Here is a 12884-nt window from a genome sequence, read left to right as displayed (position 1 = left end):
AACACTTGGGTGTGACTTTTCAGTTCCTTTGTTCTGCTGTTTATCTGATGCAACTGTCTCTAGAATGGTTCTTCATTTAGCACTGAAAACTGAAACTCAGTTTGTTCCAAACGGCACCCAAGGCTTTTGCATATAGTTTCTATCCACAGACATTTTGATTATGAAATACACAGTCAATGTTACCACATTCCTCCCTTTGACAATTAATATTGTCATAAACCAGTACATTGACTTGATTTCTATACATACTAACCATACAGTTTAACATACAAATAAAAATCATAAACTTTTTAAATTCTTTCTCAATTTTCAATGTTCTCATTATTCTTTGTACATATCATCAATGGGCTTTTGCTCCTCAGGGCTCATAGCCAGCGGCCTACTTTCTTTTAAACAAAAACTTTGAATATGTTGAAAACAATTATAAATACATTTTATCTAAAAATCACAAATTTTATCTAAAAATCACACCTTAAACCCAGTATTCTTAATCTATAGAAAAGTTGTTCCAACACCCTTAGATGATCTGGTTGAGAGAAAACATACATTAGTATCACAATATTTTCACTTAATACATTTGTTCTTCTTCCTAATTCTTTCTTAAAAATAGTTCAATCACATTTTGCATAATTCATCAATTGGTCTTCTCATCTATCCTCCCCCCTTGTCAGGGACCGCGGAACGCATTTGGAATGGGTAGGGCCAATTGGCCAAAATTATGTGATGTTGCTCCCTCCGCCCAAACCAAGCCACATGCTCGTAACGCATTTGTTTATTGATTATAGCCTACATTTAGTCACAATCAAATAGTATCATAATATGCATTACTTAACCAGTATGATTAGAAAGCGTAAATAATATGACATGGCAGTCAACCAGTTGCATAATCAAATAGTATCATAATATGCAATGCATTACTTAACCAGCCAGTATGATTAGAAAGCGTAATATTGTGGCACGGCGGTCAATCAGTTGCATGACGTTAATCAAATAGTATCATAAATAATATGCAATGCATTACTTAACCAGCCAGTATGATTAGAAAGCGTAAATAATGTAACACTGCGGTCAACCAGTTGCATAATCAAATAGTATTATGCAATGCATTACTTAACCAGCCAGTATGATTAGAAAGCATAATATTGTGACACTGCGGTCAACCAGTTGCATAACGTTAATCAAATAGTATCATAATATGCAATGCATTACTTAACCAGCCAGTATGATTAGAAAGCGTAAATAATGTGATGCGGCAGTCAACCAGTTGCATAGGATTAAAAAATGTCAACACTCACCTGTGCTAGGTTGGTGGGAATAAAACGTGTGTACCTGGTAGTAAGCCATGGCCTCTGTGGTATTTGCTACTCTCATGTTTTCGAAAAGAATGTACAGCGTTTTTCCAATTCTGAAATCCAAGCACTGAAAATGCATTATCGTTGGTTTTGGTTAAACCCGAACCGAGTCCTTTCCTTGTCCAAAGGTGAAATTGTGTGCAGAAAAGTTTTGCTCTTGTTTAGTTGTTTGACAAAACGTTAGCCATCTGTGGTCCTTGAACCACTTGGGATGAACAGACCAGTTTCTTTGAGATGTCCTTTCTCCTTGTATCCATTTTGTACCTGCGAGAACAGCGGGTCATCTGGTTGATTGGACTTTGAGAGGAACAGTAGACGTCTGCGAGGCTCATAACGGTAGCAGCAGAGGGGCTAACTGTGCTAACACTAGCAGCAGCCGCAGGAGCACTGACTGCTGGAGAGGGATGCTCTTTGTCGGCTGGTCCTGCTGGGGTGAGGCTAACGTTGGCGGTAGTGGCTAGCTGGATCTCAGAGAGCTCATCGTTGGCTGGAGTGACGGTGGTATAACTTTGACCCAAATAAATCAGTTATTTTTCGAGGCTTCATCGTTCAATCAATGGTAACGTATTATTATTGCTTAAGCTTTAGCAGTCTGCTCAGAGATAGAGGCTAGAGCACTATTTGAAATGGATGCGCGTTAGTGTGAGCTAATGTACAATAGCCAATCAATCATTAGGAAACAGAATTTGTCGCTTGTGATAGGCTAGTTCACGTTTTTTTTTATTACTTTTTTTTTACATAGGCTTACAGATATGGAAATTAACCCGGGAAGCGTGCAGAAGTGCAATACATTAAGAACGTAAATGTATTTGCTGATATATTATATTATTAAATGTTAAAATATTAAATGTTTACATAATGTTTGATGTTTGATACATCCCAAAGTAGGTAGGGCCATGGCCATACTGGCCCTACCAGTTCCGCGGTCCATGCCCCTTGTGACTAACCTTGGTCATACAACCTTACCTCCTCGTCTCCACAGCTCCATGGGCAGGGAAGGCAGACAAAACACCCAATGAGAAAAAGAAATTCACTATCTACCCTAGCGCCTAACTCCCTAATTTATGTGTATATCATTAACCATCCCTGCGTTGTGTCTCAATCTATCCGCCCTTTGTTTGCGCGTCCTATCAAATCAAATGTGCACAAAACAAAGACCCATCAGTAGCCTGTTCAGTTATCCTCCCCGTTCCCCACAGCCCAACCAAATACCACATTACCCAGAGGATCTTGCTTAAATTTTTTCTGCCAGTCCTCAGACCGGCTCCACCCCCTCTCCTGTGCTTGGTAGCTAACAGCTGTAGCCATGTTTCAGGCCAGGTGAGAGCGAACTCGTCGCAGGCTTTTCCTGCCCACGTCCGTCCACCACACAGGCCTGCAGGTTAACGGCTCTCACTAGTCAGACACCTGTCTCCAATCTTGCGTACCACATCTTTCCCTTACAAGCCAACCTGCCCCCCCCCCCTCAGGGGTTTTGTAGAGGCGGGGGCAATTGTATACAAGAATCCACTCCCCCCTTTTTGGTAACTAACCACTATTGGACTGAAAAGAAACAGGAAACAAACTGAAGATTTACGTTACCGTGCCGTGTACCTAATGTAATGTATTCATTATGTCCTGCACATGGGTTGTCTCGTATACCCCCACCCACTGAGCTGTGAAGAGACAAAGCACAATTGTATTCTGATTACACATCCATTTACCATACTTGTAAGAGAAACACCACTGAAAAATTCACACAAATGTGCAATGAACCACTTAGCTCTTTAGGCATCCAGTCTTGATGTATCTCAGCTTCCACAAGACTGCACAAGTCCTCTCACCAGATCATGAAAAAATAGTTGAATACAAAAGAAAAAGACAAATATTCAAAATCAACCATCTCAGTGAACACACTCCAATCTGTTGTGTGGCATCCCCACTTGTGAACGCTCTTATGCACACAGAGAAAACATTAAAGGAATGAAAAGAACAAACTCCAAAATCACATGCACACAGCTCTCATTATCACACAAACTGCTCCATTCAAACATGTCCTTGTGACCTGACACCTCCGTTTTCACACAGTCACCCCCACAGGCTCCATTCAAACACATTCAGTCCACATAGTTAAAGATTAGAAAGAAAGAAAACAAACATTTAAATTCAATCATCATTCACCTGTAAACTGTTTTCTCAGGCAGTGACATTAACTTTAAAACATTTAAAAGAAATCAAATCAAAATACCACACCACCTTTTTAAAAATAAAGAGAAACTAAATAAACTCTTTCATTCAATATCTCACAGCCTCAATCACCCCACTGAAATTAAAAGACACACAGACAAACAACAGACAACAACTCAATCATCTTCATTCATTCTGATCATTCAACATTTTCCTCTGCAAACACCATGTCCTTCAACATATATTACACACATCATAAACAAATACTTTCAACCTCCCTCTCATACAACTCGTTAGTCAACCAACATCCTTAACAAACAATGTTAGTTGTTCCCCCCTTCTCTCAACCCAGGCTAATCCAGTCTACACTTACATCTGCTCCTCTTACCCTTACTTCCTAAGAAAGGTCTAGTACCCCTTCTCAACCTGAAGTCACCCCGGCCTACTAGAACCGCGATAACCTCAGGCTATTCCTTCAATCAAATAGTCAGCCATTCAATGTAATAGCCGCACTTGAACTGACGTATCCTATCGATTTTCTCACACCAACTCCAACTGTGTCCTGAATTAGCCCCTAACTGTCTCATCTTCCTGTCACCCCCTATGTAAATAGCCCCATTGTTCTCTTTTCTCCAACTGCTCTCTCTCCTATCTGTTATCTTCTCCTCTAGCCCCCATTGGCTGTAACAGCAATCATAAACCACAGGTTACCTAAATTTCTAATTATAAAACAACAGATGGACCCCATCCCCCATGGCACTTTGTGACCTAAGCATACTAACTCCCCTTTGGCATAAACCCTGTATAGGCCCCCCTGTAAACCATCAAAAGGGTTAATTACACATTCCTGCACTTCTAGGGAGAAGACTAATCCCCCCTCCCCAGAGTTAAAATTAACATACATTTACCACTACCTAAATATATTTCACATACAAGTCACAGCACATATAAACAGGCCTATTTTATCATTATCAAAAATGTCATTGTATTACAATAAACCTGTATTCCAATATAACAAGTCTTCATCACTCAAATTATTATTATTATGATCCAAGGACTTGCAGCAAATTTCAATATAAAACATTAGCCTATGTAAACCAACAGTGTATTAAAAATGTAACAACCTAACCAAGCATAAGCACAACATCACTTCTCTAAAAAAAATTCAAAATCAAAATTTAACACAACATTAAACCAGTAATTAATTTACAAACACAAACATTTCATCAAAGGCCACTCATTTAAGAAATAAAACATTATTTTCAACACAAATTCCTAGAAGTGGTTAGTTTCAAATGCTTCTCTCTACGTACACATGTGATAAATTTATTTTACTGCAAGCAACATGTAATACTAGTGTAGAGCACTTTTCCAAATTCAACCTATAGCTACTCTCAAACTACCCCCCTTGGTAAGGGCTTACTTGAGTAAAACAACACATTGCTTACTTGACAGCTTCAACGTATATATATTATTCCTACTATTAAATGATACATTTACCCATAGTAGTTAAATTGTGGGTTTAACTTGATACAAGCAAACAAAAAACTATTTTCTACTGATAGACTCACTGCAATGTTTCCATACATTTTCTCCCCAATGACTATCTCCCATAATCTAATCATCACACATGTGTACCCATTTCCCCCTGTTACACATACTTGTAGTAACAATACACACAAACGGAACCACTTCCAGAATATCTTTTACAACATATAGCAAAAATACAATCAACTGACCATTGTCCCCCGAGCGAATTAATGAAAACAGCGTCCCCTGACCCCAGAACACACTATGTACCAACGCGCATGCGCACCAGAGCAAACGCCAGAGCAGACGATGTATACCGCGACAAAGTACTACTATTACCAAAAAATACTCCGTTTGGTCGCAATACATTGCAACGACGTCCACCGCACACTCTAAACCGCTCTAATCATCACTTCCAAAACTCCGCCACACACACATGCTGCCCGCAAATCCATAGAATAGCAACCCGCATGCTAATTATCCTAGCCAGCTTTATCTTTACCCAGCAGCGCACCGCGGTTCCCCCACACAAAGCTCCCACAACATTACGTCAGAGGTGTCCTACTTTTGCAAATAACTCTCAATCAACGTTATTATTTAACAATTGCTTCACGCACCAGTATCGTCTACCTAACGCCACCACGCCGCTTCTAATCATAACATTGCACGAGCTCTTATCCCGGCGCTACACAATAAACGCACATCCCAGTTAAGTAGCTAGCCAGCATTTCCGCTCATGATGTGAGGGTTCAAAACACGTACCGGGATCAGCGCATAATGTGATGATCCTACATGCGTCCGAGATCCGCGCATTCATCCAGTTCGCTCAGTATTATACCAATCTAACCTTCAAATCAACATCCACTCATCAAACACACTTGTAATATACAATCACACTCCTAACCATAATAAGGGCATTTTTCTTTTTTTCTTTTTCTTTAGCTGGCCAGCTGTAAGTACTTTTTAACCACCAATACCAGCTTCTGGAACAGCGGTCCAAAAACATGCGTGTGAACGCTCCAATTTGCAGGGATTTCATACGGTGACTTGCGAATACAGGAAGATCACGGCCATAAAACGTGACGGCTCTCCTTGTCTCAATATCGTTAATTTGTAGATTCTTTGTTGCTCCCAGATAAACTACAAATCCGAAAGTCCATGTTGTATTCACCTTCTGAGTACACTTTCCCCTGACCCGCAAATCAGAGTCAAATAGTTATGATGTATATTTACACGCACATAGCCCATATCGATGTTGCGCGCATCATTCTAAAAAGGTTCCTCTTAACAAGTTAGACTTCCCTCGCCTCCATTCAGCCTGGCGGGCGCCCCGATTCATCCAATATGTATGCCCTCAGCACCATAGCCGTCTCCTTGCTAAATCATTGTCTAACAGAAGGTTTGCAATTCATCACACTCGTTTGACACATTTCCCATTTAACGTGCTTACTTCCAGAGCGAGGTCAAGCTACTGACAACTGGACAATGTCACAATACAAGTACCATCCTGCTAAAAACAATATATTAAGCCAGAAGCCCGTCCTCTTTCCACCCTTGACTCGGCAGCAGTTTGAACAGCTTTTCCCATCCATTAAACAAAAGTGTAATCGTAGTTGATTACACTTGTGTTTCCATTATAGCACCGTACTCACCATTCCGGTCACCATAACCTAATACCACTTGTGTGATTATTCCTCCATTCACACTTGTAGCATCCACACCACTATTGGACTCCCTTAAATCGAACGCACCTGTTTCCTAACCACATCCACCGTCACACCGCTCCACCCCGCTGCACGCAAAAACCATATTCACCCTGGGCCCCAACTTGCTGCTACACAACCAAATTCACAATACTCTCGTTCTCCCCTTCCAGACAGCAAAACCCTGCAACTGTAACACCTTATTGAACATACTATAAACCCCGGTCTTTTCTCTGCTTGCTCTCAAATAAGGGAATAATGCAGGACGGGTCCAAAACGGCACCATTCTGTCATATATTCTATGTACATTTCTAAGGATTATTCACAGTGCATTGAGGTTGCTAACTGGAGGGAGAAGGAGAATGAGAGAGACAGGTCCTCATCTGACTAAATAGCCAGTAGAAAATAAAACTTGCAGTCCGACAACAGAACTAGAGTTCAAATCAACTGATTTATTGCCGAAGGGCTCAAAGGTGAATAAAAGGTTGTTTACATACAGGGATTTCATATTAAAACATGCTGTATACAAGATTGTTGAGGTTTAGACATCAAACAAGTTCTGTACATATAACAATAGTCATGTTAACATCAATGAAATAGAGAATATACTGAGCATTTACACCTGAGTAAAACCTGGTCTTAAGATAGGAATCACTCTAACCAACAATGGGGTCCATGATTTTACTCACATGTAATGGCAAACAGCATTATCTGGTGGAACAGTGGATCGGTTGAGAGAGGACGCAGTTGCCAGGGGGGGCTGGCCTCCCTCTTTCCCAATGCGTTCTCATCTTTATACTCTCACCTCAACCAATAATAGCAGTCTAATATTACGTTTGGTCCAATCCGGTTGTCTTGATTCTATATATGTTTCCTCTGTTGGGGCGGTCTGGTCTTTGCACAATGGGGGTTGGTGTCTGTGGCCCCCTCCTTTTGGGCTGTGGTTTCTTGATGAGTTAACAGTTTTAACACTAAAACCTTTAGATTTAATGTAATGAGTTACATATACATTCAGCATTATTTGCTTACATTTTGATACCAAACAGTGATTAAGTATAACTTGATACGTGTATTTTACCAGACTAAACCTTTGTAATTAAGACTTATTTTCTATACATGGTTTACAACAAGAGTGAAATAACACAATTACTTTCATAATCAGGTGACATTCTAAATGACATTCAAATCCTATCTAATAAGTCAGTTTAATTAATATGATCTTGTTTGACCATTTCCATGAACCTTGAGCCATTTTCACAGGCAGGTCAGATCTGTGATCAGACTAACTGTTCTCTGCCTGTAATCAGTGAGGTGTGGCCTGCGGTGGCCACATTAACATACAGTCAAGAGTTCCCACTCTGAGCGTGGGAAGATCTAATCATTCTAGTACTATGTACTTAAGACATTATTTGTATTTAACCATTTTTACAGATATTTGCATTTTCAGTGATAATCCAACCGTGTGCTTGTCTATAGTCTATTTTTGTATGGCTTTAAACAGTTCTACTCAAACACTTGGGTGTGGCTTTTCAGTTCCTTTGTTCTGCTGTTTATCTGATGCAACTGTCTCTAGAATGGTTCCTCATTTAGCAATGAAAACTGAAACTCAGTTTGTTCCAAATGGCACCCAAGGCTTTTGCATATAGTTTCTATCCACAGACATTTTTATTATGAAATACACAGTCAATGTTACCACAGTATCCTAACTAACACTCTACACACACAGCACAACTAGACTGAATATGTATCCTAACTAACACTCTACACACACAGCACAACTAGACTGAATATGTATCCTAACTAACACTCTACACACACAGCAGAACTAGACTGAATAGGTATCCTAACTAACACTCTACACACACAGCACAACTAGACTGAATATGTATCCTAACTAACACTCTACACACACAGCACAACTAGACTGAATATGTATCCTAACTAACACTCTGCATGTTTCTGTTCTCTTTTGTAGCGTGGATTTAAAAGAAGAAGACTGGTGTGGATGGGTTTCATTGAGACAAGAAAACGGGAAAACAAAGGAGAGAGAATAACTGAGAGAGAACAGAGAGAGAATAACCAAGAAAGAAGAACTGAGAGAGAGAACTGAGAGAGAAGAACCAAGAGGGAAGAACTGAGAGAGAGAACTGAGAGAGAAGAACCAAGAGGGAAGAACTGAGAGAGAACAAAGAGAAGAACTGAGAGAGAAGAACCAAGAGGGAAGAACTGAGAGAGAGAACAAAGAGAAGAACTGAGAGAGAACAGAGAGAAGAACTGAGAGAGAACAGAGAGAAGAACTGAGAGAGAAGAACCAAGAGGGAAGAACTGAGAGAGAACAAAGAGAAGAACTGAGAGAGAAGAACGAGAAGAACTGAGAGAGGACAAAGAGAAGAACTGAGAGAGAACAAAGAGAAGAACTGAGAGAGAACAAAGAGAAGAACTGAGAGAGAACAAAGAGAAGAACTGAGAGAGAGAACAAAGAGAAGAACTGAGAGAGAACAAAGAGAAGAACTGAGAGAGAACTGAGAGAAGAACTGAGAGAGGACAAAGAGAAGAACTGAGAGAGGACAAAGAGAAGAACTGAGAGAGAACTGAGAGAGAACAGAGAGAGAGAACTGAGAGAGAACAAAGAGAAGAACTGAGAGTGAACAGAGAGAGAACAGAGAGAAGAACTGAGAGAGAAGAACCAAGAGAGACCAGGTGGAGAGACCAGGGGAGAGACCAGGGGGAGAGACCAGGGGGTGATCTGCATTTACCTCAGAGGACTTTTGGACGTTAATGGACGCAGTCTTGTTATTCATTCTTCTTTCGTTGAAAGACCACAACCCAGCGCAGACGGACCACAACCCAGCGCAGACGGACCACAACCCAGCGCAGACGGACCACAACCCAGCGCAGACGGACCACAACCCAGCGCAGACGGACCACATGCAGAGAACAGGAGCAAAAGAAAACGAGACAAAACAAACAAAACCAAAACCGCAGAAGTAACGGGCAAAACATCATCTAAGACACACCATCATCATCTAAGACACGACATCATCATCTAAGCCATCATAAAGTTACATTCCTCACACAGTCATACAGACGCAACTTTTAATTGTAGAAAAACTATGACATTTGTGAAAAAGATTATTTGTCTTTGAAAGCGCAGAGACACAACCACAACCTCAACCTCATAGTGTAGACATGTCCCACATCACATTAAGATAGGATTTCACCTCGATGCTTTCAACCACGGTAAATAAAAAATATATATATTAAAATACATATCGCAGAGGGTGAAACTCCGGCACAGAGACAAAAGTCAAAGGTTTACATTCTTCGTCTTCAGTCAGCGCTCGCTCAAACTTCTTTTTTTAATGAATAAGAAAGGAGAATTATTTCAGACGACGATCAGTGCATTATTGGTTCAAATTGCTTTATCAACAGCTCTCTATTGGAGGGTTTATGTGATAACTCGCCTCATTAGACCTCAATCAGACACGGTTTAACGACCACTGCTGCTGCTGAAAGAGTTAAGTTAAGTTAACCCTAACCCTAACCCTAGAGCCCCCCCCCCCGACCACTGTTGCTGCTGAAAGAGTTAAGTCTTTTTGACACTTTGCCCATCTCTTACTTCCATGTTTTCTCTGGTAAGAGAAGCTTTTTGTAGTGTTGTGACTCTTCCATGTGTATGGTGTGTAATAATCACGCGTGTGGCGTGTAATAATCACGTGTGTGGGCGTGTAATAATCACGTGTGTGGGCGTGTAATAATCACGTGTGTGGGCGTGTAATAATCACGCGTGTGGCGTGTAATAATCACGTGTGTGGCGTGTAATAATCACGTGTGTGGGCGTGTAATAATCACATGTGTGGGCGTGTAATAATCACGCGTGTGGCGTGTAATAATCACGCGTGTGGCGTGTAATAATCACGCGTGTGTGTGGCGTGTAATAATCACGCGTGTGGCGTGTAATAATCACGCGTGTGGCGTGTAATAATCACGCGTGTGTGTGGCGTGTAATAATCACGCGTGTGGCGTGTAATAATCACACTGAATCCAATGATCTGAAAGGCCCCATTATCTCTCCCCTCTTGAACGGGGCACATTTCTTAACCTTCTTTTATTCAAACCATTCGAACCCTTGCATGTAATTTAAATGGTTTGCGGGAAGAGCGGTTTGTGAAAACATAAAACCTGAAGCCATATTGAACGTCAGCCATACGCTTTACCTTGACGATCCGCCCTAACTATGTTCCGGATCTCGTCAACAAAGTGATCTTCAGGCACATTCACTTTCAGGGAATCACTTACTAACCCTAACCCTCGAGACGGTCCTACCTGTATCCCTCTGGACCCCTCGCTAGCTAGATCTGGACCCCTCACTAGCTAGATCTGGACCCCTCACTAGCTAGATCTGGACCCCTCACTAGCTAGATCTGGACCCCTCGCTAACTAGATCTGGACCCCTCACTAGCTAGATCTGGACCCCTCACTAGCTAGATCTGGACCCCTCGCTAGCTAGATCTGGACCCCTCGCTAACTAGATCTGGACCCCTCACTAGCTAGATCTGGACCCCTCGCTAACTAGATCTGGACCCCTCACTAGCTAGATCTGGACCCCTCACTAGCTAGATCTGGACCCCTCGCTAACTAGATCTGGACCCCTCACTAGCTACATCTGGACCCCTCGCTAACTAGATCTGGACCCCTCGCTAACTAGATCTGGACCCCTCGCTAACTAGATCTGGAACCTCGCTAGCTAGATCTGGACCCCTCGCTAGCTACATCTGGACCCCTCGCTAGCTAGATCTGGACCCATCGCTAGCTAGATCTGGACCCCTCGCTAACTAGATCTGGACCCCTCGCTAACTAGATCTGGACCCCTCGCTAACTAGATCTGGACCCCTCGCTAACTAGATCTGGACCCCTCGCTAACTAGATCTGGACCCCTCGCTAACTAGATCTGGACCCCTCGCTAACTAGATCTGGACCCCTCGCTAGCTACTTCTGGACCCCTCGCTAACTAGATCTGGACCCCTCGCTAACTAGATCTGGACCCCTCGCTAACTAGATCTGGACCCCTCGCTAACTAGATCTGGACCCCTCGCTAGCTAGATCTGGACCCCTCGCTAACTAGATCTGGACCCCTCGCTAACTAGATCTGGACCCCTCGCTAGCTAGACGCTTAACGTTTGACTGGGAAAAGTAACAGTATCCAGTTCCCTCCGGGCTGACGGATGAATCCGGACATTTTCATGTCTGTTCTGTGGGCAGAACCTCGCTGCCCTGCTAGAACCGGGCCCAAGCCCTCCTTTGTTCTGTTCTGTTGGGCCAAATTGAACTCAGAACAGAGACACTCACGCAAGGGGATCGAATGCACATAGATCCCCTTTTCTATCGCTCTGTTCCTTTTCTATCGCTCTGTTCCTTTTCTATCGCTCTGTTCCATGTTTTCTTTAAATGTATTTATTTCCATTTTCAGTGGCCGTTGTCCAGTAGCTGTATGGGTAGCTGCTTCCTGTCTCTAGTCGACGTGCGTTGTGTTGCCCCTCCTGTCTACATGTCTGACGCCGTCCCGTACGGCTGCTGACTCTGTCCTCTGTCAATCTGTTATTTCACTATTAAATGGTGCATTTATAGAACAGCTTTTATCCAAAGCGCTTTAAAATTAGTTCCTCACATTTTACCCGTTCACTCACAGACGGCGGAGGCGACCATGCAAGGTGCCGACCTGCTCATCGGGAGCAGTTAGGGGTTAAGTGTCTTGCTCAAGGACACTTTGACACGCTGCCTGGGAGGACGGGGAATCGAACCCGGGAACCTCTGGATTACCAGACGACTGCTCTACCTCCTGAGCCACTGTCGCCACCATTATCTAGAATCTCAAACCTCTTAAAACGATACATATCTTCATTGATTCTCGCCTCAGTTTAAAAAAAAATTCCTCCTAAATGGTCACTGGGGTTATTTGTGAGAGAAAAGAAAACTGACTGAAAGAAATAGAGAATAGAGTTCTTGTTTACAAAACAAGCAAAGAGAGATCATTAAAGCTGTTGTTTACAAGTCACGCAAAGAGCAAAAGATTTGATTTAGAATCAAAAGTCTTTTTTCCATTCATAATTTTTCATAAACGTTTACAGGTCAG

This window comes from Notolepis coatsorum (assembly GCF_963971535.1).
Source record: "Notolepis coatsorum genome assembly, contig: SUPER_13_unloc_1, whole genome shotgun sequence".
Classification (NCBI taxonomy): Eukaryota; Metazoa; Chordata; class Actinopteri; order Aulopiformes; family Paralepididae; genus Notolepis; species Notolepis coatsorum.
The sequence above is the reverse complement of the archived record's forward strand: the minus strand, read 5'-3'. Positions refer to the sequence as shown.